Genomic DNA, 27,734 nt, shown 5'->3' with positions numbered 1-27,734 from the left:
GCCTCTCCTTGGCTTGTCCAGAGACGATGGCAAGAAGCCCTCTGCTGTTTCAGCTTTTCCTGTCAAAAGAAAACTTTGGACTCAACTGAATTATAGCCGTGGCTGAGCTGCCTCAGCCAGGGAGCTGGTGCCGCCTGGGCGGCTCTGGTGACAGAAGGATAAGCTGGCAGCCAGCATACCTTCTCTATTCCTTTGCAAGTCATTGATTGTAGCATTTCGTAGTGTTATATTCTTAGCTCTCCCTCTGCTTCCAGCTCCTCGCATGAGAAACTATTAATAGTTATGTATCAATGAAGAGTAGGAGAGGAAGAGGTCTTAGAGTGGGGTGGGAATTTGAAACATACCCTGCATGTCTGAGGGTAAATCCTATTGTTGGTTAAGTGTTAGAAGCGCTTAGCTAGTTGAGGGCTAACACTTCTCCTAGACTTCCCCTCACAATGGCTGTCAGGACCTGGAGTATTCCAGCAAGCTGTCATTGCTCCAGCCACCCTCCACCTGGCCCAGGTGCAGCATAAAGCTGAGCTCCTTGCATGAGAACTGGCCTGAACTGTGTAAAATGCATGTTGTATCTAGGCTTGGCTCAAGTTCCTAGCTTCACCTCAGGCCTTCCTTATTACTTTGGCTTTGCCTTGACAGCACTGGGCTGCAGCTGGTTATGGTTATTGCCACTGGACCTGGCCTCATCACCTTATCTGGCTCCCAGCTCAGCCCAGTATTGCCATTCCTGGACTGCAGTGTCATTCATGGAGCAATGCTAACCTCATGGCTGTGGGGATTGTATGTGGTGCTAAGGGTGAACTCTGATGGCTGCCAGTAAAAATTCACAAAGCAGCTGCTAAATAGTGAGAAGAAACTAAAGTGTTGCAGGAAATGGTTCATGTAGCATAAGGGGAGGTATCTTTCCTGGCCTGCTGCTCCTGACACAGACCATTACCAGAAGCTGATGCTTCTTTGTTTCCCCATTTCTCTGAAGGTGTTTTGCTCTGCCCACAAAAGAAATTATAGATCTGCCTCATTAAGTTTGGGTATCAGAAAAGTAACAGTGCTTGCTGTGAACTCTGCCTGCTTCTTTCTGACATGATGGGACAAGTTTCAGATGGAGAGTCCCCTTAACCCAAAACATGTCTGAGAGGTGAACCATCCCTTAGAAATTAATTTTTTCTTCATGGGTTTTGTTTAGAGTTTAGTGTAGCCCAGATCATCTCCAGCTTCCTGAGTCTCCACTGTGTGACAAGAGTGCCATGGCGTGTGTAGCTTGGAGTAAAATGTTACACAGCCTTTATTGCACATGGAGGATGCTACTGTAAGTTCTTCTCAGACCCACGGGTGAAATGCTGGATTTGCTGAGGAGAGTCCTATGAAAAATGGCTCTGGCCCACAAAGCTTGCAGATTGCCTGCAATGTCTTACCTGAAGTCACCTGATGGGTTTAGCTGGACTTTCTTTCACGACCAGAATAAGAGTGTAAAGAAAAGCCTGCTGTGTGAAGACCCAATCAGAGGGGCCAGGGAAACCTTATTCCCCAACAGACATGGCCACTCCTGCTTGTCAAGACAAATACAGTGCCTCAACAGTTGGTTTGGAGTTAGGGACTTTGCCTGTCAAGGTGGAGTCTACTTAAGAACATTATCTTGGAGGAAGCCTCGCTTTGTGGTATCATCAGGTCCAAAACTTATCCACAGCCTGAAATTTTTAACTCAAAAAATAAGTAGGACTTTATAGACAATGATTCTTTTAGAAGTCACAAATTTTTCCCTTGTACAGGAAGACACTCCAGCCCTGTGTGGGGAAAAAAACCTTCTGCCTGAAATCTGTGATAGATGAGCCTTGAAGGAGAAGCAGCTCTGTTGTACTTCTGTGTAGAACAAGACACTCACTTTGTTTTGTTTTATATATTTTGTTAGAAGTCTGGATCTTAAATTTTAAATCAAGTCTTTGGGAGCGCACTGTGAAGCCGACCATCAGTATGAATAAAATATGTTAATAGGAACATGTTGAATTTAGTGCGACTGTTTGGCAATCTCTGTATTGCAGTGGGGAAGGATTTAGTTGTGGCAATGCAGAGTGGGTTTTTTTTTTCTTTGCTCAAGTAAAAGACAGAATACAAATGAGGTTGTTGCTGCAGAATGCCAGATAGTGGGAAAGATACACCATGTCCAGACTGGGTATTTCAGTGTTTAAAAAAAAAATTATGGCAATACTAGAACTTTAAACTTCTAACCCATAGAGATAGAAAGGCAGAACAGTGATGTCCCTAGATTCTTGTTATCGTTGTATAAATCAGGAACATTTACTAAACAAGAAATATGCCTTTGCATTGCAAAACCCTGTATCCATCAGGTTTCACCTGCCTTTTTGGGGAGACAGGGTAAGGCAGCTGCCAAGGTTAAAAATTGCTTCCTAATTAATGTTTCCATACTTCCCTAGATAACCTCTTAGCAGAGGAGTTTGCTCTTTGTGTAAACCACTTCTATTTACAGTGCCATAGCTCCCTAATTCAGCCAGTGTAGTTGTGATTTCAGTCCTTAACAGGAAGATTTCTACATGTGGTGTGACCCTTGCAGGACCCTTTAGACGCCGTGCTTTTCCTGCTCTCCTACTGACCCCACTCCATCCCCTTACATGCATCTGCTTCCTTCCTACTCACTTGCATATATTTTAGCCCTACCCAGTTCTGTTCTCCCACATTCTCAGCTCTGCTGAGGGGCTCTTTACTCCCTCAACCTACTTCAACTTCCTCTGCCTCCTTCACTTGCTTCTCAGTGTTTTCCCGGCTCTCTACTCACTTTCATCCAAACATGTTTAAAAGATCCAGCTGTAGCGGCAGCCACTTGCAAAATGTTTGACAGATGGCAACTGATGACTTTTTGGTGCTCTGCTCCCTGATTCTTCTCATCTTCTTTGAACCAGGCAATGTGTACACAGCACATTGGGAGCAGGAGCATTCAAAGTTCTTCCTCCTTTGCTTTGAATTATTTCAGAATCTTCCTGGGCCTGAAGCTAAGGGAAGTTCAAGCAGCCACCATACTGCTTGCTGGTTCTCCTCAGCACAGGGGTGTTGATCAAACTCAGTTTCTACTACTCAGTTTTTAGTTTTACTGACCAGTATCATGGTGAAGGCTATGGAGAAGGGTCCATCCATCTCTGTACTAATGCTTTTCATGGTGAATCCTTCCTTTCTTTGTGTGCAACATACTGTCAGGAAAGAGTTTGTCGTGGCTCAGGCAAGGCATGGTATCCCCACCTTTTGTTGCTGTGTTGGTCTTGCTGCAGGCTCCAGGGAGGCAGCCCTGTCTTGTTCCCAACGTAGTCCACCAGTCCCTGCAGTGACCAGAGCTGCCCACAGCACAAAGTCACAAACAGGATGACTCCAAGGGAAATTGCAAAGCTTGGTCTTTCACAGCTGGCTGAGATGCCTCTTCTTCTGGACCAATTAATAGGGAGGTTACATTTCTCCATAATTTCCCTGAGGACTGAACACATCTCAGCAAGTAAAAGAAAAAGGGTGGTAACTCACCTCTCGACCTGCTTAATTCTTTCCAGGATAGTCTTTTTCATGAAGAATTGAGGCTGTCTGGGATATACTCATGAGACAAACCAATATGCTAAAATCTGTCTCAAATCCAAATGAAAATTTGAAATATGATAAAACAGTTGCAACACTACAGTCATCAAAATTAAAGTGCTTTTTTTTTTTTTTCAGTTATATAATTTCTCCCCAGCACAGAGCAAGACCCCATTTTCCATCCCTTTGCTTTGCCTTGTGGGGCTGAGTCAACTCCTTGACCCTTCCTTGTTTTACTTCACTCTAGAAAGAGCTTGAACAAAGCAGGAAAACTGAGCCCCTAATCCTAAAAATCTCCTGCATGTTTTTTAAGATCAGTGAAATTATGAAACTTTGGTTTCCTTGTTCTTAGACATAGTTTTTGCAGAGGCATCACAGGGGTGAGATCTGCGCCTAACAGCAATGCTGCCTTTTTTTCAGGCAATGATAGAAAAGGTCTTTCTGACCTGCAGAGCAGTCTCAGAGCAGAGTTGCCTCTAGCTGCATTGTCCCACCTCTTACATCTGTCAGGCAGTTGACAACTTCAGTTGACAGCTTATGGATTTTTATTCTATTTTCTTGCAGCACAACCTCTTCCAAATACCAGCATCTGTCTCTTCTCTGAGGGGACCTATCTAGCATCTGGCACCAGCTTGATTTTTGACTCTGTTTGGGACAAATTCTTCTGACTTGCCTATCATGTAGCATACTGCTCACACAGACTTTTTAGATGTGCTGTGCATGGTGCACAGGAACACAACTGCAAGATGTGACACTGTGCTGAGAAGTCTCTTCCCTGGAACCTCTTGGAGGGAGAAGCTCTCACTCACTGCATTATCTTGACCTTGTTCAGAAGCAAAGGTGCAAAAGTATTTCTTGGTCCCAGAGTCTAGACAGTCACAGGTTTGATCAGGACTGAATTTAAACTGTTTCCTACAGAGAGTACTGTTGTGCTCATGGCCCTATGGTGACCTTGGGGCACAGCATGCAGAGGAATGTCCCTAGGAGTTTAGGGCTGACCATGTTGTTAGCATTGTCTTTTCCTTTCCTAATACCTTATTCTTGAAATAAAGGAGTCAGGATTGAGTGTCCCTTGGACAGAACATTAGCTGATCAAAGCATAGATATTTCAAAGTGATTTATTCTGGTAAAGATTATTTTCTTGCTTGACAGTTGCTTATCGTTTGTGTTCTGTGGCAGTGAAAGGCCAGTATGTGATGAGGAATAGGTGATCTTTAGTTTAGAACAGGAGAAGTGAATCAACAACCCAATAGCTGGAACTGCATTTGGGACATTGCTTGGCACCCTCCTGTTCTTATGGCTTAACCGTGTCTCAGGATTTCAAATCTTTGGATCCAGTCCAGGATTTCTGAAGAAGTCATCAGTCTTTCCCAGCAGTAAGAGGTAGTGCAGAGAGCATAGTGGGTTAATGATGATAAAAATACCAATAAAAATAGTCTGACAAAATTACCCTCAACAACCATTTTCACATATTTGTTGTTTTGATGCAACATTTCTGGGTTTATTGACAGAAACAGAAGCACTTTCTCATCCTTCCATTTAAAAAAAAATGGTTTGTTTATTTTTCACCTCTTTTTCTCCTCTCTAACAGTTGCTAAGGGAAACAGAGGAGTAAACAAGAGGAGGAAATTGAGAGGGATAAAGGAAAAGAAAGCAATTCCGATTTTGTTATTTTGAATAAATTTTTTCAACCAAACCCAGCTATATCATCATGACAAAAATACAAGGAAACTCCTTTCAGCAAAAGCTGCTGGTTCTCTGTGCTTTCTCAAATCAATTCCTACTGCATTGTGTCCCCCAAGTGTAGCAAAGGCTAGCATGAGGTATCCAGAAAATGCTGGCTCCTGATAACGTGGTTGTTTGGTTTTAAAACTGCAGAAATGCAATGATAAACAGCAAATCTTAAGTGTTTTCTTAACAATTATCAATAGCTGCTGCTTCACTTTACAAAGTAACTTTAGGTTGCTCCTTTCTGCACCAGTGAACAAACCCTCCTGAGATTCTGCACATACTGGTCTGGTAGATGTGCTGCAGGTGTGCTGGAGTCCTGCTCCAAGAGGATTATTATTATTATTATTATTATTATTATCATTGGTGAGAAACTTCGGCTGCCGTTCTTGAGCTGAAATCAGTGAAGCTCTGCAGAAAATAGGAGGTGAATAGCAGTGATGCAGCAAAACTGTTTCCTAGGAAAAAAATCTTTTCTACAAGGGTTCCCACTGCTCTGCAGAGACCAAAAGAGTCAAAACAAGTTCTGTACACTTCTAGGCATTATCAAACATATTTTAGTAAAACTGATGCTCTTTATGGAGTTCTAGACTACTTTTCCACTAGCCAACAATTATGCTGAATGGGGAAGGAGGTTTGAGCCATGCAGTCCCAAACCAGTAAAATAGCAAAGGGTTTAAAAAGGAAGTGATCTCTGATCTAATGCAAAACTTGATATATATTTTCAAAATACATCTTGGCTGCAGCAGCAAAGTAGATAGAATGAGAAGTAATTCTGACTAGTATGCTGTGGTTCAGCCCAAAGAAAAAATTCTAAAGGGAAAAAAAAAATGTATAAAAGAACACACTGAGCAAAATAGAGCTATCATAAATAATATTCCTTCTACACCTTCATTCTTAACCCTGAGCTGCATTCTGTGGTAAAAATAACTGCTGTTAAGCATATTAGTTGCTTTAAAGAAGCTGCAGTGCCATCACTTCTAGAGGAACTTCCTGTTGTTTCTAGGTACAGTGTTAAAATAAGCATCTGTTTCAGAAAATAATATTGGGGTTGCAATAGAACTCTTCCAGTTGTTGTTAACTTTCACAAAGAAAACAACCTAGGAGGGAAATTAAAACACACAAGCCTTATTTACACAGAGGCCAGTGTAGCAACACTGAATACTTAAGATCTCAAGCCCGGATGAGAAAGAGCTTCAGGGATCTGTCCAGAGGGATCTTTGTCAGAGGGCCCTCAGTCTCCCAAGTGTGTTGGCACAAAGGCACAAGGGAAGAAGGACAAAAGCAATCTTCCCCAATCTCCTGCTTGGTCTGGTAGCCAGCATAGGTTAAAAACATGCAATATGTGGGAGGGCTGGAAAGAGAAGAAAATACACTGCCAGGCCCAGGTTGTGGTGGATTATTAAAAGTCAAAACACCTTGCCATCTGATAATGGGATCAAAATTCATTCTTACGGCTGCTTCAAGAGGTCCATGCACATGTCATGCTATGAAAGGATGAGTAAGAACTCTAGGCTGAAGCAAAAACTTACCAACTTATCATGCAAAAACTTATCAAAACTTATCCCCTCATCCAGAGGGGAAATTAATGTTCCCCTCCAGTCACTGAGTAAGGACCACAAAGCAGATTCTCACAGGCTATAATTCTAGATAGAAAAAGTTTGACATCTGAGTTATCTAGGTCCTTAGTGTACAAGGTCAGGAGTCAGTCCAGCTTTTTCTGAGTACCTAATTCAGAAGTTTTGCCTAGGGATGCTGTACATTGCTCACGTTACCTGTTATTTGAAAATACATACAGAAGCATTTATAGCACATTTCCACCCAAGATCAATGCAGTGGTGCCGCAGTGCCCCAGAATCCCTCAGTACCACAATATTGTACCACAATATTGGCAGAGAACACTAAGAGCCATTTGGCAGTGGAAGAGCATATGTTTAAGAAGGGACAAAGAAAACATTTTTAGTTCCTTTATGCTAGGCAGGAGATATGGAAAGAAATAATGGATCACATTACAGGGGTTTCACCATGATGAGGATGTGTTCTCCTTGTTCCTGCTTCCTGTGACAGGACTGTCACTGCCAGGCTGCAGATCAGGCCTGGAGGAAGAGCAGTAGCTCTATTGCACCATGGGCACCTTCCCACCATTTCCTTGGAGACCTTGCCTTGGGCTTTGCAGTCCACAGTTTTACTGCCCAAATTTTTTGTGTCCTGCGGGAGGAACTCCACCAGTCTCCTGGGAAGGCACCCCTCATCCATGTTGTGCTCCTCTTCACTGATGATAATTGACTTTCCCTTTCTGAATCTCCTGGGCTGACTCCCTGGCAGCTCCACAGCCTTGGAAGCATCTGGTGCATGTAGAGAGACAAATTGTCAGGGAGAGAGAGTGAAAGCAGATGTTTAAAACACCCGTAAAAAACCTGCTGGTGCCTGCTAGTGAGCCTCATGGAATGCCGATTTGTATGAATTTCTGCTTATATAAAGCTGGTCCTTTCAACTGCCTGGTATTTTTAGTAGCCTAATCATTTGCATAAGAATACAATCTTGGTTGCTTAGGAAAATTGTATGTCCTATATCACTGCTTCAAACTCCTAACCTTTTCCAGCATAACAGGCTCTGATACTTGGCATTTACACACAGCAATATCTTGAGCTTTTACCAGTGAATTGCTAGTCTCCAATTCAGAGTACCTTCCAATATCCATTTTTATCTTCAAGAAATAAAAATAAATTTTACTCTATTTCTTCCTTTAAAATATGTGGCTGCTTTGGTAAGATCATGTTTGCCTATTTTGCATGGACTTCAGTTTGTATGGATGGAAAATTACAGGTATTTATAACTCCATACATATTTGCATCTAAACAATTGTATGCATCTTGTTCTAGCATTAACTAAGGAGAAACAAAATCTTTGTTCGTCAAACTAAACTTGACTTTTAATGTCCAAAACCAGAGTTTGGTTATTCTAATCATCAAGCCAGAAAATATACCACTGTTGAAGACCAGGCATATGCATCTCATGAGGAAGTGCAAGCAATTTCCCAGCACTTCACAACCTAAAATACATTTTAATGAATTCCTGAATGAAGACTCATCAGTGCGAAATACCTCTAGGAAATTAGTCCTGAGTCCTCATACAGCATCAAAGAGGCCATGCTAGTTTGGAAGTGCTTTTCTTAGAGAAAAGGTTAATGGCTTTGCTGCAAGCTAAATTTTTTTGCTTCCCAATGGCTGTTGGAAAACCTCACTGTAAATTGAGTAGATCTGAACCTCAGCCTAGTGCAAATTACCATGCATTCAGTGTTTCTTCTTTGTTTTACTGTCAGTGTTCCTGAACTTGCTTTACTCTGACTTCCCAAAGGCATGACTAATATCCTGTATTTTAGCCATATTTTATTTATGGTTAAAAAAAAAGAATAAGGTGAAAAAGGTTCAAATCTGTGGCTGCTCTGGTTAGATTTCTATTGTCACATCGAAGGAGCGGATATGCTGGTTCTCATGCTGTGTTGGCAGTGGCTATTGGAGAAGAAGTAAAATAGAATGTGCTGTTTACTGAATGGTCACTGCAGAAAAAGGTCACTGTCCTATTGCTCTCTGCCATGCATCTTGTATTCTGAAGTGGCTGTGAAGGAGGAATGAGCATCTGGTTCACAACCCAGCTTGCTACCGCAGGTCAAGAGCTGCAGGAAGCCTCACCCTCGTGTGCCCAGGCTTTGCCGGGTGCCTCAGCGGCTCTGAGGCAGGGCTGTGGCTGCTGCACAGATCTGTAGCGGTGCAAACGAGGCAGAGCTGAAATAGGAAACAGGGCGTGTTGGCAGAGCTGCTTCTGAGTGGGCTCAACGGAGGAATGAGACGTGTCAGATGCTGTCTCAAGCCGTGCAAAGCGACAGCCGGCTGCTTTCCCTTCCACCTCGGCTAAAGTTCTCAGGCTGTTTTCTTCTTAGACAGGGCTTCAGGTCCAGCCAAGAGTGTGAAATGCAGGTATAGGGAAGGTGGGAGAAAAGGGACATCAGACTTCTCCAGCAGACAATCCCCTTGTCCTTGCAGGCTGGTGCGTCTCCTGGCAGAGCGGGGAGCCGTGCCCTCTGGTGGCAGAACTGGAGAGGGAGAAGTTTAAAACCTTTTCAAATGTCCAGTCCGAGAACACCAAAGCAGTCTGAATGTTCTGACCCCTGCCAAAATATTCGGCCTCTGATTAGGTTTGTACTGCACTTGAAATTCAAGCAGCTTCCGTGTGAGGTGGGGTCCCTCATTGCAGCCAGGTATTTCCTTGCTGCAGTCAGAAGCTCACTTGTGCTGGGAATACCATTATCCAGGTGGGATGGCAGATTCTGGAGTCCTCCAGCTACTCAATGAGAGCATGTTCCCTGCCAAGCACAGCTATTGCAGCTCAAAGAACGCAGCCAAGGCTGTCGGCATTTGAGTGCTTCAATACTCAATCTGTCTCTCTTTGTAGTGAGTCCATCACACAGCAGAGTTAGGGATAGCTCCTAATAGTTCATACTGAAGGATTAGGTTGATTCAGATTCAGATGTGGGAGAAAAGCAAGTAGAAGAGGTTTCCTGCTTGCAGGGAGAGCACAGTCCAAATAGATTTTGACAAAAACACCTGTGATTAGAGTGAGTGATCTGTTTATCAAACTGTGAATGTTTTGTCCTTGAAGAATGAGTTTTTTACAGTTGCTTTTAACCTAGAGGAGTGTGGCAAAAGCACTTTATGTGAGCTATCTCAGCACAGCACCTGTATGATGCTTGAACAACTGACCATCCCTTTCCATCATGCTACAGATGCAGCACAGTACAGGCACATCCATCCCTGCTGAAGAAATCTTGCAACCGAAATTAGAGGATCCTCAGTTTGCAGACTTTTGAATCCTGAATAAAATTATGTTGCTGCTCCTAGGCACACACAGCCTCCACAAAAATCCTTCTAAATTCTCATTCCGAATGAGCTTTACCACTAGAGGAAGACAGCAACATCTTTTCTCATGCAAAACTTTGGCTGCTGGACTCTCCCCTCCTGTATCTTCATGTGCACACGGTTGGGTTCTTGCAACACAGGTTCATGACAGGAATCAGTGTTTGGAGTTAGGAAAAGATAGAAAGAGGAAAATAATTCCTGAGCATCAGGTCCCTTGACCTGTTTCCTTATCAGTACTGTAGCAAGTTACCATGAACTATAGTTCAATACCTTAAAACCTGCCAACTTTAAGAGGACTTTCCAAGTAAAAACTTCACACAGTTTCTCCTTTTCCTCCTCACCTTCAGCCTTTCAGCAGAATGGAGCACTAGAGCAAGGATGCTTTCATCACAAGGCATCTCTCTGCCTTTTTCTCCATTTTCTACCAAAACAAGCCCAGAGCTCAGAACTTGGTATAACTCCTGTTGCTGGAGGAACATGGAATATGTCCATAGATAGCTGAAAAAGTCTGCCTGTGACTGTGGTTGCAAAGATATCTCACCAAATGGATCTGTCTGTGCTTGGATATTATGTTAGCTGCCTATGAGGGTTTTCTGTTGTGGAGGGCTCAGGAGCACTTAGATATGTGTATAGCAATCTTTGAAATAATTAAAACAGCTTTTGTAAGGAGACTCCATGGTTAGTCACACCTAAAATGAATTACCAAGGAAGGCTGGTGCAATAGTCTGTTGGCTAAGAAATTATTTCTTTAACTCTATGCACAGCAGGAGGCTCAGTTCACTAAACCAGTGGATCTGGAAACATTGGTTTCAAATGATGAAAGAATTGATTGAGATTTATTTTATAGGTGAGCCAGAAACAGTAATAGAGTGCACAATCACAGGTATTTTGTTTCTTCACAAATATGTTAAGAGCCTAAAACTGTTGGCTTGTTGTCTTAATGGGGTTTTTTCCTGCTTTATTTTTGCTTTAAGTGGGAATGCAAAGCCTAAAGTTTCATCAGGTTCATAAACAATTTGCCAAAGTTCCAGTAGTGAAATAGGAATGTTGTCATATCCAAACTGAAAGACCAGAAAACTTATATTCCCCTAATTGTTTGTTTGCCATTCAAACAAAACTTTTTTAACAGCAAGCGAACAGAAATAATTTTAACAAATTAATAGCAATAGAAATTACTTTGCAATTGAAATTTGTGCTCACTGGTGTATTACCTGTATGATAGTACTGCTAAGTTTTTTGTTGCTCACAGACATTTCAAGAAATCAAAAATTAGGAAATTCAGAATCATCTAAGCACAAGCAGGACAAAAAAAAAATTGCTGTTTTTTGCACAAGAAACAAAAGATATTCTTGCCATTTGGAAGCAACTTCTATGGATTCTGAATTGCTAGAAAAGAGTCCTCTCAGTTTCTAGTCTATTCTTCAGTTTTGCATAAATGTTTATTGTTTGGAAACTATATATTTGTGACATACACTCAGTATGTTAATCCCTGAAACTATTTATTTATTTATTCCATTATATATTTAAAACCAGCCTTTTCTACCCAAATAGACATCTAGCCTACATAGATTCAACTTGCAAAGGGATTTTTTATAACTACATACTAACATACTGTCTCGGTTCATTGGTCCCTGTATGATCATAGCAATAATGCAGTAGCAAAAGATATGGAAAGTCTGTTTCCCTGCAGCTGATGGGGAAACATGATTTTGTAGAAGAGGCTTCTTTTCTATGCAGTGGAGGATCACAGACAGCAGCCTGATGCTGGGAAGGTTTTCTGTCTGGGAGGTGACATGGCTGCATGTTTTAATATTTTAGAATTCATTTACTTGTAACTCCCACTTCCACCACACTAAAACACTCATTTTGGTGCCAGACTAGTCACTTATGGGAAGTCTATTGTATATCAGAAGGTGGTTTAGTAAACAATATCTACCCTTCAGGAAATATTCCTGTATTTCCTATAGTGTCTGGTAGACTATAGGCTCCTATAAACTCTTATATTTTATTATGTCCTCATTAGATGAAAACAAAATGCAGAAGTGCTCATCTCAGGCAGCTTTAAATCTTTGTTATTTAGCGGATGTTGCAATGTCATGTGTTCATTCTCAAAAAACACCCCCAACTTTTGAAAGAAACTTCACACAACATTCTAGCTGTTTTCACATGCTTTAGCTGTGAAAAGGAAAATATTGCACTGGGAACATCAGCCTCAGTTCTTTTTCCTTTGCAAATTCCCTTCATGGTCCTTCAGAAACCCTTGTCCAGTGGAAAGTGCCCCTCCCATAGCAGAGGAATTGAAGCTAGATGGTGTTTAAGGTCCCTTGCAACCTGAATCATTCTATGTTACTCTGATTCTAAGGATGAAGTAGCTCTTCTTCAAGGACTAGTCTTCTGCAGTGTAACAGGATGGTGAGGAGAGGTGTGCAGTGCCTTGAGAGCCCCACCTGCAAGTGCCTCCATCTCCCAGACTGCTTGGCTGGAGGGAAGATCAAAGTTGTGACTACTGCACTGGTGTGAGTCTCAACAGTAGCAGTGTGCTCCCACCTTTCCTCTGCCTCTGTACTGGAGGAGTGGGCTCAGCAGAGCTGGGGGATGAAATGCATCAGCAGAGGCTGGTGAAGGAGTCTGCTAAAGCTCCATCTCTCCTGTGCCTCTGCATGAGCAGCTCTTCACGTCCCTCAAAAGAGAAGTATGAGTACTGCCTGAGTGTGGCAGAAGCATTTATTTTGTTTCCCAAGCCTGCACTGACTGTGAGGCAAAAGATAAAATTTGAAGGAGAAAGACATATTTTTTGAGTTGTTCCTTATTTCAGATGTTCAATTCCACTTCCAGTCTTAAACAATGCCTTTGTTCACAAAGCTAGGACATTTCCCTTGCCCAGGAGGGAGCTTAGACACTTCAATTTGCAGATAGTGCTTGGCATATGGTTTTGCTGCTGCACACAGAAGCATGAATGAAATGAGCTTCGGGCTTCCAGGAGATCTCACGGCACCTCAGCCAGGGATATTTGTTATGCCTTCCCTGTGCTGAGTGATCCTGGTTGACACACACACAGCCCTACATTAAAAGTTTTAAACTGAGTTAGTTCTCTTTTAAACATGTTTTCTCTTTATTGTTATGGCTTGTTTCCAGGGGCATGGTTTGCCCTTGGCTGATTGAACTGGGCTACCAGTCAGTCAGAGCCTCTGCAGAAGTGCACCAGGTCTGGCCAGCTGTGTTAGCAGAGGCTTTGTCTATACTGGCAAAGCTCAATTTCCATATGACTTAATGGTTATATTCCCTGGCCACCCTTTTTGTGCCAGTCAGCTCTGGCCTGGAAAATGGCTGCATACCATTTAAATGAGAACTTGAGGAAGAGCAGTTCCAAATTATTTTCTTATGAACTGATTAACCCTGAGTCTGGTGTCAGTTTCTGTTCACCTCAGAGCTCCCTGGATAGGTCTGGGATCAAGCCCAGGATGCACTTTTAAGGCTCTGAAAAACTTACTGCATGAATATAGGTAGCACCTTTCCTGGTGTTTGGCAGCATCTCTAGGTCTACAGATGTACCAACAGGCAAGAGGGGTTTGAACACAGCTACCCTGTGCTGGTGGAGAATTTAGGTGGCTCGACATGACTTGATGCCCATGTCCCACAGCCCTTGAATCTTTCATTCTGTTTTATTTAATAATAGAGACACAACCTGACCTTGAGGGAGCCATCACTTGGCTAAAGCATTGGTGAGGACAACAGGCAGTTCTGCAGCTGAGAGAGACACAACCTTCCCATGCATGGAGGGACAGTGGTAGCTTTTGTTCACCATCACAGAAGCAATGCTGGGGTCAGGGCAGGAGACTCATCTGCTTACCATGCAGCAGCTTCCAGCAAGTCTCCTTTTATTCTGTAGTGCCACTGGCTGGCATTTTTTGTGGTGGTTTTTGGAAGATACTTCTATTTTGATAACCCTTTGGCCTCCACAGTATAGATGCAAGTCTCCATGAACCAAACTCTGCATGGTGGTCTCAGCAAAATAAGTTTACACAGGTGACATTTCAACACAAACAGAATCTGCAGCAGAATATAGGATTAGCATTCACCCTGAGGGCACGATGAGCTTTTCAGTAAGAAAAATGGGAAAAAAGAGAAAATGGAGATCAGATTATGTAAACCATCTCTGCTTCACCCAACTAGAAAAATCAAGCAAGGAAAACCAATGAAGATCCCAGCTGTCTTACAACCTTGACAAGTAGCAGAGCCTGGAGAAGAGGCTGGTGACAAGGAGCAGTCAAGTGCCATAGTTAGTGGCCTGCCAGCCCTAGAGTCAAAGCTGGATATCTCTGACTGTGGTAGGAAGGCAGGCAGGAGGAGAGATGGGGGTGAACAGCTGCTGTGAGAAGGTTCTCTCTTTCTCCTGCCCCTGTCTTTTTGGACTCACTGTTGTTTGAGCGGAGTTAATGTTTGCTCTGGCCCCATCTGCTCTTCACAGAGCTTTCAGTAGTGAATCCAGCTATGGCAGCCTGATACTGCCTCACAAAATTAGCCCTCAAAAGTCCCTGGGACAGCTGCTGAAGGGAGAGTCACACCTCAAAGAATGGTACAAAGCTTCCAATAAATGAGGTGGAATTGCTCCCTATCCACAACACAGGGACACATTGGCCATAGGCTTCCTTAACATAGAGTGGATTCTCTCAGCTCTCAGCAGAAACTCATAGCAGGGGTTTTGTCCTCTGAGCAGCATCCAGCCCTACAGGATCCTGGTTCTCAATCACATTTTCGAGATACTGGTGACACATAACCAGAGCTTTCTGTATCTGTCTTCTATGAAATGAGAGGTTTGAAAAACTCAGAGTTGGTTTCTTACTGGCTTCTTCTCTCACATCCTGCCCATGGTGTAGCCCACTGGCCTAATCTTCACTCGTGCCACTCAGTTTTTTGAGTTTCAAGGTTGTAGCTACAACCACAATGTTATCTTCCTAGCCTCCAGCTGTTCCAGGCTGTCAGGATCAGATGTGGAGTCCCCCATAGAAGCATGGCACTCTGCCCATTCATACCTTCAGATTCCTCCTCAATCAAGATAAGCATTATGTTGAAACCTGGGTGCCCCAAGAGATCTATTATCTGGATGTTATTTTAGCTAGCACTTGAAAAGCTATTCTGTATTCATTCTACAAGGGTACCTATACTAATCTGCTCCTGGGATGAGCCTGCAGGGATTTCGATGCACAATCTGAATTTCTCTCCTTCTGAATACCTTTAGAAATAAAATTTGTCTCTTTTCTTAGTCATATTTTACCTTGTTTTTATTTTGTAGTTGGAGGTTGGTTATCTTCCTGTTTGTTGAAATCTTTCTTACGATGAAAATACTTTATTCTGCTTAATAGCCATACTTCTTCCAAAACACCTCCTAAAGTCTCACAGTATCTTTGAGGGTGGCATCTGCTAGATGGTACTTTCAGAGGAGAGACAAATGCTCCTCTTTATTCAAGTCAACACAGAATAGATGTACCAAATTCCTCACACTCCCATTTATTTTATGGAGGGGTGGGCAGATGAAAGAGAACATCTCTCTGGGGATGAATGGATGCTTCCCAGCAGACCAGGATGGTGTAACAAGGCTGCACAGTGCCTGTGTGGTACCAGCCCATATTGCAGAAGCTATTCCTGGAGCTCCTGCTCTGAAAGATGAGGACGGAATCCCTGCCTGTCTCCTGGTATAGACTGATGTCAAATACTGGCCACACTCTTATACTCAGTCCTAGGTCAGAGATACAGTCCCAGCCAGCCTCTGCAGTGCAGTATTTGTGCAGCAATAGTTCCCCTGTCCCCCCAGGACTGCTACAGCTCCAGTGTCTTTTGGCAGGGCTTCTGGGATGGATGCACTGTGCTGCTGGGCATCCTGCCCCCACCTACCAGATTCTCTAAGCATCTTTTATAAGAATTCCTCCAGTTCTTCCAAACTAGGAATAAAGGCATAATTTAAGCAAGCAGACCAGATTTCATCTACTGCCAGGAGATTTCTATCCTGCTTTACCTGCATGGAGGATTGCAGATCATTTCATCTCAGAAAAAAGCCTTTGCTCTTGAACTGGCTTGGATGTACTGCAAACTGGCTGACCTTTACTGCCCATGTACTTTTCATATGTTTGGCTTCCATCAGCTATCCAATGGGTGCGTTGAAGCAGATGAGATTGGCCCAAATTTACACAGGTAAGACAGAAAACACCTTGCTTAAGATTTTTCAGATGACTAATGTGACTTTGTGGTTTCAGATCAACCTGCCAGAGAAAGACAGGTGCAGTGGAGAGAAGGCAAATTTTATATTGGAATGTCACTTCACCCATCAATTGATCTCCAGTCTAAGAGCAAAGCAATAGAAATGAGGTTGGAAGGAGGAGAAAGGGTAAGTCATCTCTTTACTCTGTGTACAGACTTTTATTAATGTGATATGCAAGATAAGCTCTAATTCTCCTCCTCCCTTTTCAGTGTCTTTTGAACAAAACCTTAAGGTGAAAATACTTTGGTTCTCTTAATGTGAAAATTGCTGCCAGTTTTCCTCTGCCTCAGCAATGGTGGTGCTGAGCACTCCAGGTTTTTTTGGCTTCACATCTGTCCAGTCCCACTGCATATTCTGGCTGTCTAGGTCCTTGGTTCCCTGTTGAAACCAAAGGGAGACCTGCACAGATACCCACAGGGGTACAGAGCTGTAGGCGATGGCAGATGTGCCTCCTGCTATCCTAGCCCTGCTATGGAAAAAGACACTCAGTGGAAGAACACAAGTCTACAAGGTTGTGGCAGAAGCATAGTAGCCCTCATTTACTGGACTGGGCCTCTGAGAGTTGGAAACTTTTCTCACTGCAGCCTTTGAATGCTGCCCTCACCTACATTTCCAGCCTTATTCCCCTCCTAGGGCACAATTTGGTCAGCAGAAGTGCTTTGGCCCATACAGATTATGCTGTTTCCCCAAAGAGAGCACAGTTTTCTGGCCAAAAGGATTTTGTGGCCAACGTAATCACATTCACATGAAGGCTTTTTCCAGCTTTGCTATATTGTTTGGGACTAGAGAATGGTCTGAGGGTAAATGACACTCTTGGAGAAAGAGCTTTGCCAGAAAAAGTTCTAGTGCCTTACTCTTAACAGCTACCCTTCTGGTTCTGTATCTCTGATTATTTTTAGCTTGCCTTTGTAATAGACAAACCCATACCTTTCTCATGAATAATGTGAAACTTTCCAAGTTCAGAGTGCACATTTTAATTAAGTCAGTGTTTGCTTGAAAGAAAATGATATTGCTGCACTTTCATTTGGTAATTCAAGTAATACTCGCTGAGTGTTCACTGCTGACCTGCAAGCCTTCATATTTAAAACAAAATGGGAGGAGGGGGAGAGGAAAGGCATTTTTTTGGCAAGGAAACTGCTGCCCTCAGGCTATTAATGCATCTTAATCCTGAACAGAAAATGAAATCACTTTGGGCGGGTGCCAAGCAATACAGTGACTTTCCTCTGATTTTAAGGAGTTCTTGAACAGCCTGTCCTGCATAGACTAAGAGCCATATTCTTCATTTTGTTCTGATTTTACACCCATTTTATACCCCCACCCATGCAGTGTCCCATCAGAGTTTCCCCATATTAGCAAAAAAAAAAAAAAAAAAAAAAAAAAGCAGTCCTCGTTGCTGCTGTTATTTATTACTCTTACTGTGATTCAGGGTCTGTGTTACTGTTGCTGATACTGGACTTCATGCCTGCAGAGCCAGTGGGCACATTTTTTCTTCTGATTGTGCTTTTGAGCAAAATTACCTCTATATGGCTTTTTCTGGTCCCCTGATAGTGTTACTTAGAAAAAAGTCTAAACATCTTCCTGCATGGCAAAAGACCTGTGGTAGTCATCAGGCTGCTCAAAAAAGCTAAATAGCATCTCCTTGTCATTGATTTGTCCCAGGGCATGATTCATGGTCCTGTTTAGCTACCCTAATGCTGCAGTAGTGACAAGAGGGGCTGTCTCACATTGTTTTTTCTGCTCCCCTGGGGGCTTCTAGTTACCTCTTATCAACTCGGACCTGGCATGAGATTCTGTGATCTGAATCAGATGAGCTGAGTTCTTTGGCTGGAAATTACCCCAGGAAAATGTATGTTGGATGAGTGTGCTGATCTGAGTGACTGCCCAGCCATGCATTGATGTGGAGGTGCAGGAGCAGGATGGTTTCAATTGCTGGTAACACACACTTTAATGTCCTCTGATCAGTAGCTGCTATGATGTTAGTTCTCTCCTTGATGTGAGCAGAAATGCAAGCATTGCAGAAGAGGAGAACAGGACATGAGGGAAGGAGCAGATGGGAACAGAGCAGGGGCATGGGGGGCTTCTGGAAACACAGCAAATGACGTGGGCTGGAGCTGGAGGCTTTGTGGTGACTGGTGAGAAACTCAGGGCCAATGAACAAAGAAACAAAGCTCAGCAAATGAGCTGCATAACACAAATTATCAAGGAAAATACCCAAACCTATGCAGGAAGAGCCCAGTAGTGGGTGGAGAATTGAGGCTTTAAGGAAAATTCTGCTTTGACAGAGAGGAATGGTGTATTGAAGGAGAAGGTTTTAACAGGGTCAAAACAGAGAGGGGCACAAGGAAAATTAGCAATGAAGATCCATTTAGCAACTGAACAGAGGGAGCTCAGAGAGCACAGGCATCATTGAGAAGAAGTTGCGGTGGTGTTACCTCATTAGATGAAGAGAAGGACAACAGAGTGCCACAGGCAGTGCTGAGAGGGGAGGGAGGTAGCAGAGGTCATGAGCCATACCCAGCAGTTAAAGAGGAGCCAACAGCAGAGGCAGATCAGCAGGACATTGGTGTGATGCATTGCACTGTGCAAAGCAAAAAGCAGACCTGGCTCTCCACAGTCCAGGTGAGAGCTTGTCATTTGAGCAGATGGAAAGGTACCTGGCCACACCCACAGGTGTGACTGCAGAGGACCTCCAAGGACAGCACTTTAGGAGCAGTGACATTGCACTCTTCCAGTGCAGGGCCAGGAGTTGCACTTGATGATCCTGATGGGTCCCTTCCAACTTAGCATATTCCATGACTGTATGAACTTCCATGATATCTAGGGCCTAGGAGACACACTGGTGACACTGGATCTTCTCATGACTTTACAGGCCAGTTACCACCCTAGGATAGAGTAAAGGAGAAGCACAACCTGAGCTGTCCCATGAACACCGTTATGAGGGCTGATAGGATGCAGAGACCTGCATTTGGCACAGCAGGGAAATGCAGTGTTGAAGACACACCATACATCAAGGTGTCAAGTATCTCCAGTGCTGTGATATAAAAATGCCAGGAAAACTGGTCCTGGGACAAAAAATTTGATAAAAAAATTCAAAATCTGCCTAACAGAAGAGAAAACCAAGTGTTTTCCTGGATTTTGAAGACATAGAATGGAGAGTTTGTCAAGACCCTGAGGGCACTGTCTCTCTCCTAGGATTTTGGTTGGCAGCTTCAGACCAGCTGGCTGGTCAGAGGTGGTGAGAAAAGAGGATCTGGGAGAAGCTTTTGTGGAGGATTCCCTGCTAAGCTCTACTGAGATATTTTCATGGGAGACCCCCCCTTCCTTATCCTGGATGCTGCTAGAAGTCACATCTCTCTCATGCTTGGCTGCTGCCTGAGCTGCACTATGGCTGTGTTCCTGCCAGGCTGGTACCCTGCTGATGGGAGCCCTGACCCTGCCACGGGCTCTCAATTTCCCATCTGAAACTCAGGCTTGCCTCTTCACTTGGGCGTTGCTGCTCCCTGCCGTGGTTTCATTGTGCCTGCCAGGCTGGAATGGGGCACTTGTCCAGCAGTGGAGCTGTGCTGCAGCAGAGAATGATGGATAATTTCTCCTCTGCTGCAGGAGAATTGAATCAGCAGGAATCATTGAGGATGACATACCAGGCTCCCTTGGGATTCAAACACAACCCCTCCCTGCAAACAAGTAGCTACTGCCTAAAATGAACACACACCATGGCATCCACCAGCAGCAAGACTCAGAAAGGACTGGGGAGCAGAGCCTGTGCTTCAGCTAAAAACAATTGAGCCAATGGAGAAAGAAAGCACTGGAATGGTATTTCACAATAATCACAGGGAAAGAGAGAAATATCATTATAATCTGTAGTTGCAAAGGCTATTGAGACAGAAAGAAAGCAGTAAAACATCACACTTTACACACCCAAGATGAGATCACCTATCTGCTTTCTACACAAAATATACTACATGTACTTAGTGTTCCATCTAGGTACAGGCAGTTCAGGCTGGACAAAGGCAGCAGAATATTAATGACTTTAAGACAGCATTTCAATTTTAATCCTCTTAAAATGCTGCCTATGCTGGAGATATTTCCCAAAATATTCCTAAAATAATATGAAGCTGATGAAGTGCAGGAGTCACTTTGGATAACATTCTTATGAATGACAGACCCAGAGAAAACATGACAAAACACCCCAAAATTAACAGCATTACCTACAAGAAGCAGAGACTGCAGCCTGAAATTGAATCACAGCAAAATGCAAATCCATGCAAAGGAACTGAATTATTTTGTCCATGCTGCAGAAAGGGGAGACATCAGATTTGATTCAAAGTAAAGAAAGAAGCTAATGAACAGCAATTTCCCTCTCAAAGTCAGCAACTGCAAGGAATATTGACATACCTATCAAGATTTATACCATGAGCAGCATAAATGCATGGCTCATGAACTGGGGGAAGATATAAATTAGAAGAACTAAGAAGGGATCATGGCAAGAAAACCTTGAACAAGACCTCCAAAGCAGTTTCTTTGAAATCAGGCTAAATCAGCAAAAGCAAGGAAAATACCACATCAGACAGTCAAAGTAGTAGGAAGAACCTCTGGTAGTTTATAGATTACCTGAAGCTAATGCTGCAAAATGAGATTCCTGGAAAAGTCCTTGTTTGCCATTGTCTGGATGTCAGAGTTTTCTCTGGCATAATGCTGGACCACAGGCTAGCATTGCAAGAAATTTGCAGTCTCTTAGGATATGTTCTTCACAAGCGTCATGCTCCTGTACAACCAAGTAATTCACATGTAACTCTAAAACTAGAAAGATTCAAATTGAAAGGGAAAATATAAACAAGGAAAACCAAGTTCTTCTGATATATCCTCCTTGAAATTTCATACAGATAAGGAAAAAAAGAAGAGTTTGAGGAAAAAATCCATACCGATAGTCCAGCACTTAACTGTGCCTACATTAAAGTTATCAGAAATAGCAAGAAAAGCAGAATTGGTATGTGCTCTGTTTTAAAAGGAAGCAAAGAGAGCAGAGTGACCTGCACAAGAATAACAAGCTCCCTTGGCTATTGCAGACTTTTGGGATGAGCAAAACATTGTCTGCAGAGAAAAGATTAAGGATGAAACATAAGGAGAAAGTGATTCCTAGAGAAATGGATCTGAAAAAAGAATAGCTAAAGGGGATTGTTGCTATAATGCTTGACAAAAAAAAAAAAAATAGAAAAGAAGTGTAAGTTTTTGACATGATGTGAAACCACAGGTAGGAGGAAATATGGACATTAGTGCTCAGACCAGAAAGACTATTGCAAGAAATTAATCAGAGTTTGTTTTATTGGCAGAAACTGACAATGATGTATTCTCTAGAAGAGATACCACACTCATTGTGAATTATTGTCAAAAGGTAGGTGTTGTGTAGCTACACCATTACCTAACAAATTCTATGGCAGTGTGCTGAATCCCACAAAAGCAGCATTCACTCAGCATACAATGATGCCTGCAGTTCATCAGGTAAAGACAGCAGGGTGAGAGAGTCCAGGAGAAGTCCTTGGGATGTTGCGTGCTGTCTGTGTGATTACTGTTTTGGGAGGGTAGGGGCACACTGTGAGGAGCTGGGAGCCAGCTATCGTTGGAGACAGACAGATTTGTACTGTAGCGAGCGCTGCTGCTCCAGGACGGTTTAGGTGAATGGAGACGAGAGATCTCTGAAGGTTGCTCTTGGGATATAAGGTTTATTGGGGATGCAGAAAGGTCCTGCCTCGAGCTGCCAGACACAGCACGCGGCCAGGCTTGAGAGGATGGGGGAGGGGAGAGACAAAAGGATGCTCTAGGAGAGGGGGAGTTCTAAGAGGAGGGGAAGTTCCAAGAGGAGGGAAAGTTCCAAGAGGCCGCCGGCCCCTCAGAGCCCCCTTTTCAGGGGGCTTCAAGGTGGGCTGGAACAAGGCTCGGGCCAATGGGGTTACAGGCACTTGATGTTTTAGGGGAGGGTACAGGTGCGGGTGAACCATACATTTTGGGGTGTGAGATGGAACAGTCCACTTGACCCCTGGACCCATCCGTAGGCAGGGGCATTGTCCAGCCAGCAGGGAGGACTGTTCTCATCCTAGCTGTATTATTTATGAATAATTATATTTATCCATCCTTTCCAACATTGTACCATTAATTTTTATCATCTCTGGCCTTAGAAACATTGTCACCAGCCGGAAGACCATTCACACCGAAAGGGCTGTGCTCACTGAAAGACACAATAGAATTCAAATGCAGTGCCAAGCTCTTCCTCTTCTGTCCACCGCCTCCTCCAGCTGCCCCTTATTTGAATCAAATGGCAACAAGGTATGTCATGCTCTGAGATTTTCCACTTTGTAGATGGGATGTAAAATAGGGAGGTGAGTTTTAAAAGACATTCAGCAAGAGATTCTGGGATCCCATTTCCTCTTGTTTTGGTGCAGATGTGTGCAAGATTTCAGGCATTTTATATGGTATTAAGTGTCAGACACTAGACAGACTAGTGACTACTGCAGTTTAGGGACATGGTTTAGTGGGACTTAGCAGTGAGAGGTTTACAGCTGGTCTCCATGATCTTAAGTATATTTTCCAACCTGAGTGATTCTATAAATTTTAACATTCATTAATTTAAAGAAGAAACTTGCAGTTTCAGGTGAAATAATAGAAAATGTGACCCAGCTAGAACCAAAGCCTAAAAGACAAAAGAAAAACTTGGCCAACTCCTGTTTCTCTGAAAGCCCAGGATGAAGCCCCTGAATTTCCCATACTTCTATGAAGGGACAAATAAGCACTGAAGCAGGATTAGCTCAAGCAGAGGTAATGTTTTTATCTTCCCTTTGAACACCACACCATATTTTGCATTGGTCCCAGCTTTCACCTAATTTTTGGCCCATCAGAACAAAAATGCAACAGTGGCAGGAAGATGGACAGCAGGATTGTGCAATTGCCTTCTCCAACCAGAGCATGCAGGGAGAAGAAAAGAGAGTTAATTCTGAAGGTGGACTAACCAACATCACATCCAATATGCATTTGCAAAAGTAGACAAGTCAGTCCAAGCTTACCCAAAAGTTCCAGGCTCACCAAAAATACCAGCATCTCATGGGATCTGAGATGTTTTCAAGGGTCTGTAATTTTAACATTTTAGGACATTGAAGAATGTAAATAGTTCAGTGAGATCTTCCCTGAAACTTGTGCTGCTTTCAGTCCTGCTGTGCTGTCTTTGGAGGGTTGAGCCAAAAGGTATCAGCAGTCTGAGCTGCCAGAGAGTGGGGTTACTTAACTGGAAGGGCTCAGACTTCTCAGGTACTGGTTTTGAGGGACAGATTTGGTAGAAAAGAGGGCCTCAGGGTGGATGTCACCAAGATGAAAGAGTCTAGGATGTCATCCCAGAATGGATGTCATATAAGAGGAATGAGTCTGGGAACATGCACTTGAGATTATAAACTGTGGAATTTCCTTTACTGCAACTGTGCCCATTGCTTCTCATCCTTTCAGCTTGGACCCCTGTGAAGAGTCTGACTCCCATAACCCTCCTGTTAGTCAAAGACATCAAGTAAGTCCCCAACAACTATCTTTACTCCAGTATGAGCAAACGCAGGTTCCTCGGTCTTTCCTTACACATTAAGTGCTTCATATTCCTTATTTTCTTGGTGTACCCCACTTAGTATATGAATGTCATTCATACCCTGGGAAGAAAAGAACAGGAAAGAAGGCTCCAGATGCAGCCTCATGAGTGTTGAACAGAGGGAAATTATCCCTTTCCTTGACTTGCTCTCTTGTTTCTGCAGTCCAGCATGCCCTTGTCCTACGTAGCTGCTGAGTGCACTTTTGATTTCAATCAGTAGTCTTTTGGGACCCTAAAGCCTTTCTGCAGAGGTGTTTCCTGAGCAGTCAGCAGACAGCCTGCACTGGCAAGCACTGCAAAACTTTCTGCTTGTCACTGTTGAACTTGGTGAGATGTCTGCCAACCCTTTTCTCCAGCTTATTTAGGTCCTTCTGAATGGCAGTGCTGCCCTCCAGAACACCCACCACTATTCCAAGTTTGTACCATCTGTGAGCTCTTCAAGATGTTCTCTGCCTCCTTTTTCTCTTGTTGATAAGCATGTTAAATGGTATTAATCCCTTGAGGAATGTTACTCCTAAGTAGCTTCCCATTTTCCCATTAGTCTTTGGAATGTTGACCTCTACACTTTGAGTTCCCCTGTCCAGTGTGTTTTTACTCACTTTGTAGTCCCCTCATCTAACCCAATCCACCTTGTTCTGTCTACAAGAATACTGTGGTCCAGTGTTCTAGTAATCCAACACTATTTCATATATATGCATGCACCCAGACATCAGTAATCAGAGTTTTCCTGTATCACATTCAGCCACATCTTCACACCTGGCAATAGATCAGCTGGATCAAAGTTCTTTGGAAAGTGGCAGGACACAGGGCCAGAACTTACACATGGCAATAAAACTGTCATGGAGTTGTGGCAAGTGGCCAGAACCACAAGCTGTGCTATGCCAGTCACAGAGAGGAAATGGAAATTTGTGACATTTTGTATTTAAACCCAAAATCTGAACAGATTTTCATGAGACCATATTACAAAAAGTTATCTTTTCCTGATATATGTACCCTACCACATTTCATAGTCTTGCTACAACACTGCAAGTATTGTAAGAAAGAGTAAAGCCATGAAAGGGTGGGAGGAGAGCTTTTTGATTTCTTTTTTTTATATTAAGGAATGTACCAGGTTGCCAAGTTTTAGGAGAGTGAGCTCCTCTGTAAAATCAAAGAAATCAGGATCCAGTTTTTAGCCAAGGTGTGCTGGTTATTTCTATCAGCTAATCACAGGAAGCAGTTAGCTGTAGCCCAGAAAGACTGATATTTGTGCTGATAAATTCAAACAGTTTCCTGAGGGGTCTGTTAAGGACAGTCAAGGATCTGGTGGAAAAAAAAGGAAAAAAAAAAAGGGATTGGATCCTCTCTCTCATCTAAAGTTATTGCTTCAGCTCCTTGAATTTCTACCCCTTTCTGGAATGGTTGAAAAAACAAATCTGCACTGTTAAAACTATTCTTTTCCCAAGCCCCTTTCAGAACACAAGAATGCTATTTCTGTAAGAATTTAAAAGGAAATACATGTCTGAGACAGAAAGCAAGAATGGAAAATTTCAGTTCAAATAAACGGTGAATGTTTGGCAGCCAGGGCAAAGTTTTGTAATACACTGTAAGAGAGAGGTTGTCTTGTTGGCTCTACCAGTGGTCAGATTTCTAAGGAAAGAAAAGAATGTGCCTGTTGGAATGTTTTTTCTTTTGCAGAAAATGCTACAATAGGCTGCTATGGTGGAGAAATAGCAGATATTTTTTCAGATGGAATATGTTCCCCTAAACATGCCTCTCCTCTCTTTCTCTTTCTTTACCTTCCTTTACCAAGTCCCAGCCTTGGCCAAACATTTTAGCCACAAGTTCTTTTTCCCCTCCTGCTGTACTCAGCCTTCCCAGCTCCAGCCTATTTCCTTCTGCCTTTATTTTACTGAGATCAGCCATGCCAGCAGCATGGAAAGGGAAACAAATGGCTTTATCTTGTGTTTTCTTCACTCTGTGAAATGCTGGAAAGATTTGGTGCAATCTTATCTGTCCATCAGGAAGATCAAGTTGAAGTTAGTTACTATTATTAGGAATGCAGGACTGCAGCCGCCAGTTTCATGGTCTTTCTCATCTCCTGTCAGAGAATGACCCAAGGTTGAACATTTCTCTACAGAGCATCTATTGCTTTTCCCAAGGATACAAATCTGGCTGTCTTAAGAGGGCTTTGCTTTAGTGTGTTTCCACACACAAACACTAAAATTAGGCATTTCCACTACAGAGCAGTACTTCTGTTTGAAAGATAATCAACCATAAGGAGGTAAAATGGAGCTGTGTCTGAGGAGGGCACAATGTCCATATCTCCTTGTCATCACATCAATTGAAAGACACTGCCATGGCCCCCACACTTCTCACAAGCTGGATGGGTGTGTGGGTACCTGCTTTGATCTTCCTAGGTTTGGGTGAGGGCAGCAGCAGGAGTTTGTTCTCAGGATGGACAAGTTTACCCATTGTTTTCCATTTGGAGGCAGGAAGTCCATTATTTCTGTGCTGTTCTGATGCCTTTGCCAGTTGCGCAAGCAACCTGGGAAAGGAAAGACATTTACCTGTAGTGCAGAGTAGGGAGGACCAGGTGGGAAGAAAATGGATTATACTGGGACAAGCCTCCTGGACCTGAAGCAGGGAGATGTCAGTGATTGTGAGTAGTGAAGACTGACCAGGAACATGTAGTACAGGAACTGTAGCATCTGGAGCACAGAGGGAGATGAGACTGAGAGTGGGAAGACACAGCCAGAAGCAGCTGAGCTGGAGGGGCTGTGGACAGCCTGAGAAAGGAGACTGGGAAGGGTGAGTGACTGGACCAAAAGCTGGAGGAAGGAGTCTAGGATCAAGAGATGGATGTTTGGGGAAATGGTGGTGAGAAGTAGAAGGAGGCTGAGCCTCAAAGATGAAGGCAGATAGATACTTTGTGGGGCAAGTAAAGAAAGCAAGCAGGGAGCAGTTATGAGGAGGGGAGGCAGTGACTGGAGAGCAAAGAGGACTGGAATGAGAAAACAGCTCTGAGTACAGGAAGGACCAGGAAAAGGTAGGAATGAAGGAATCAGACTGGGAAGCTAGGGCTGGGTCACAATGTCACCAGGAGTGGCTGGGCAGCAGACACCCATATACCTACCAACCTCAGTGGGATGTGCTGACTGAGTACAGGCAGCAGCCTCTCCTCCAGCCAATCCATTTACAGAGGCTCCCTCTTAGAAATGGCTTGAACCCCACTATTGTTTTGGGCAGTGATCCATCTGATATCACACTATGGGGGTTTGGTGTCGTCGCTGTTGATTTTTGTTGGGTTTTTTTATTGTTTTGAAAGATAGGACAGATGAAAGTCTTGCCAAGTTGAAATGCTTTGAACCTGCAGGACATGGAGAATTATTTCATGTTTTCCCTTGTATTGCAGTGAAACTCTAATGACCTCCTTACACCAGCTGCTCTTCAGGAACTCCACACATAGCTTCTTCCAGCCTGTCTGCTGTCACCTCATCTGGGGCATCACTGCTTCCCACTTCCCTTTCTCTTCCCTACCCTTTTTATGGGCTCTGTCTCATCTGGATGGCACACTCTCCTTTTTCCTTGAACAGGTACATCAGAGACATCTCTGTGTGTTTACTGTGTGATGGAACCACGTGCTGCTCCTGAGCCCCTGTACTTGCAGTGA

The 27,734-nt window shown here is 43.3% G+C and overlaps 1 long non-coding RNA gene across 1 annotated transcript in view; it reads left to right on the top strand.

Moving 5' to 3' along the window:
* LOC110480739 (uncharacterized) overlaps positions 1-27,505 on the top strand; it is a 29,650-nt gene extending 2,145 nt beyond the window's left edge. Inside the window, exons 2-5 of the long non-coding RNA XR_013342046.1 lie at positions 16,460-16,590; positions 21,795-21,856; positions 22,638-22,785; positions 27,477-27,505. This is a non-coding gene — a long non-coding RNA (uncharacterized LOC110480739). The remainder of the gene's footprint in view (positions 1-16,459; positions 16,591-21,794; positions 21,857-22,637; positions 22,786-27,476) is intronic.
* Positions 27,506-27,734: the final 229 nt, after the last annotated feature.

This window comes from Lonchura striata, chromosome 2 (genome assembly GCF_046129695.1).
Source record: "Lonchura striata isolate bLonStr1 chromosome 2, bLonStr1.mat, whole genome shotgun sequence".
NCBI lineage: Eukaryota > Metazoa > Chordata > Aves > Passeriformes > Estrildidae > Lonchura > Lonchura striata.
This window is presented reverse-complemented; position numbering and strand designations above follow the sequence as displayed.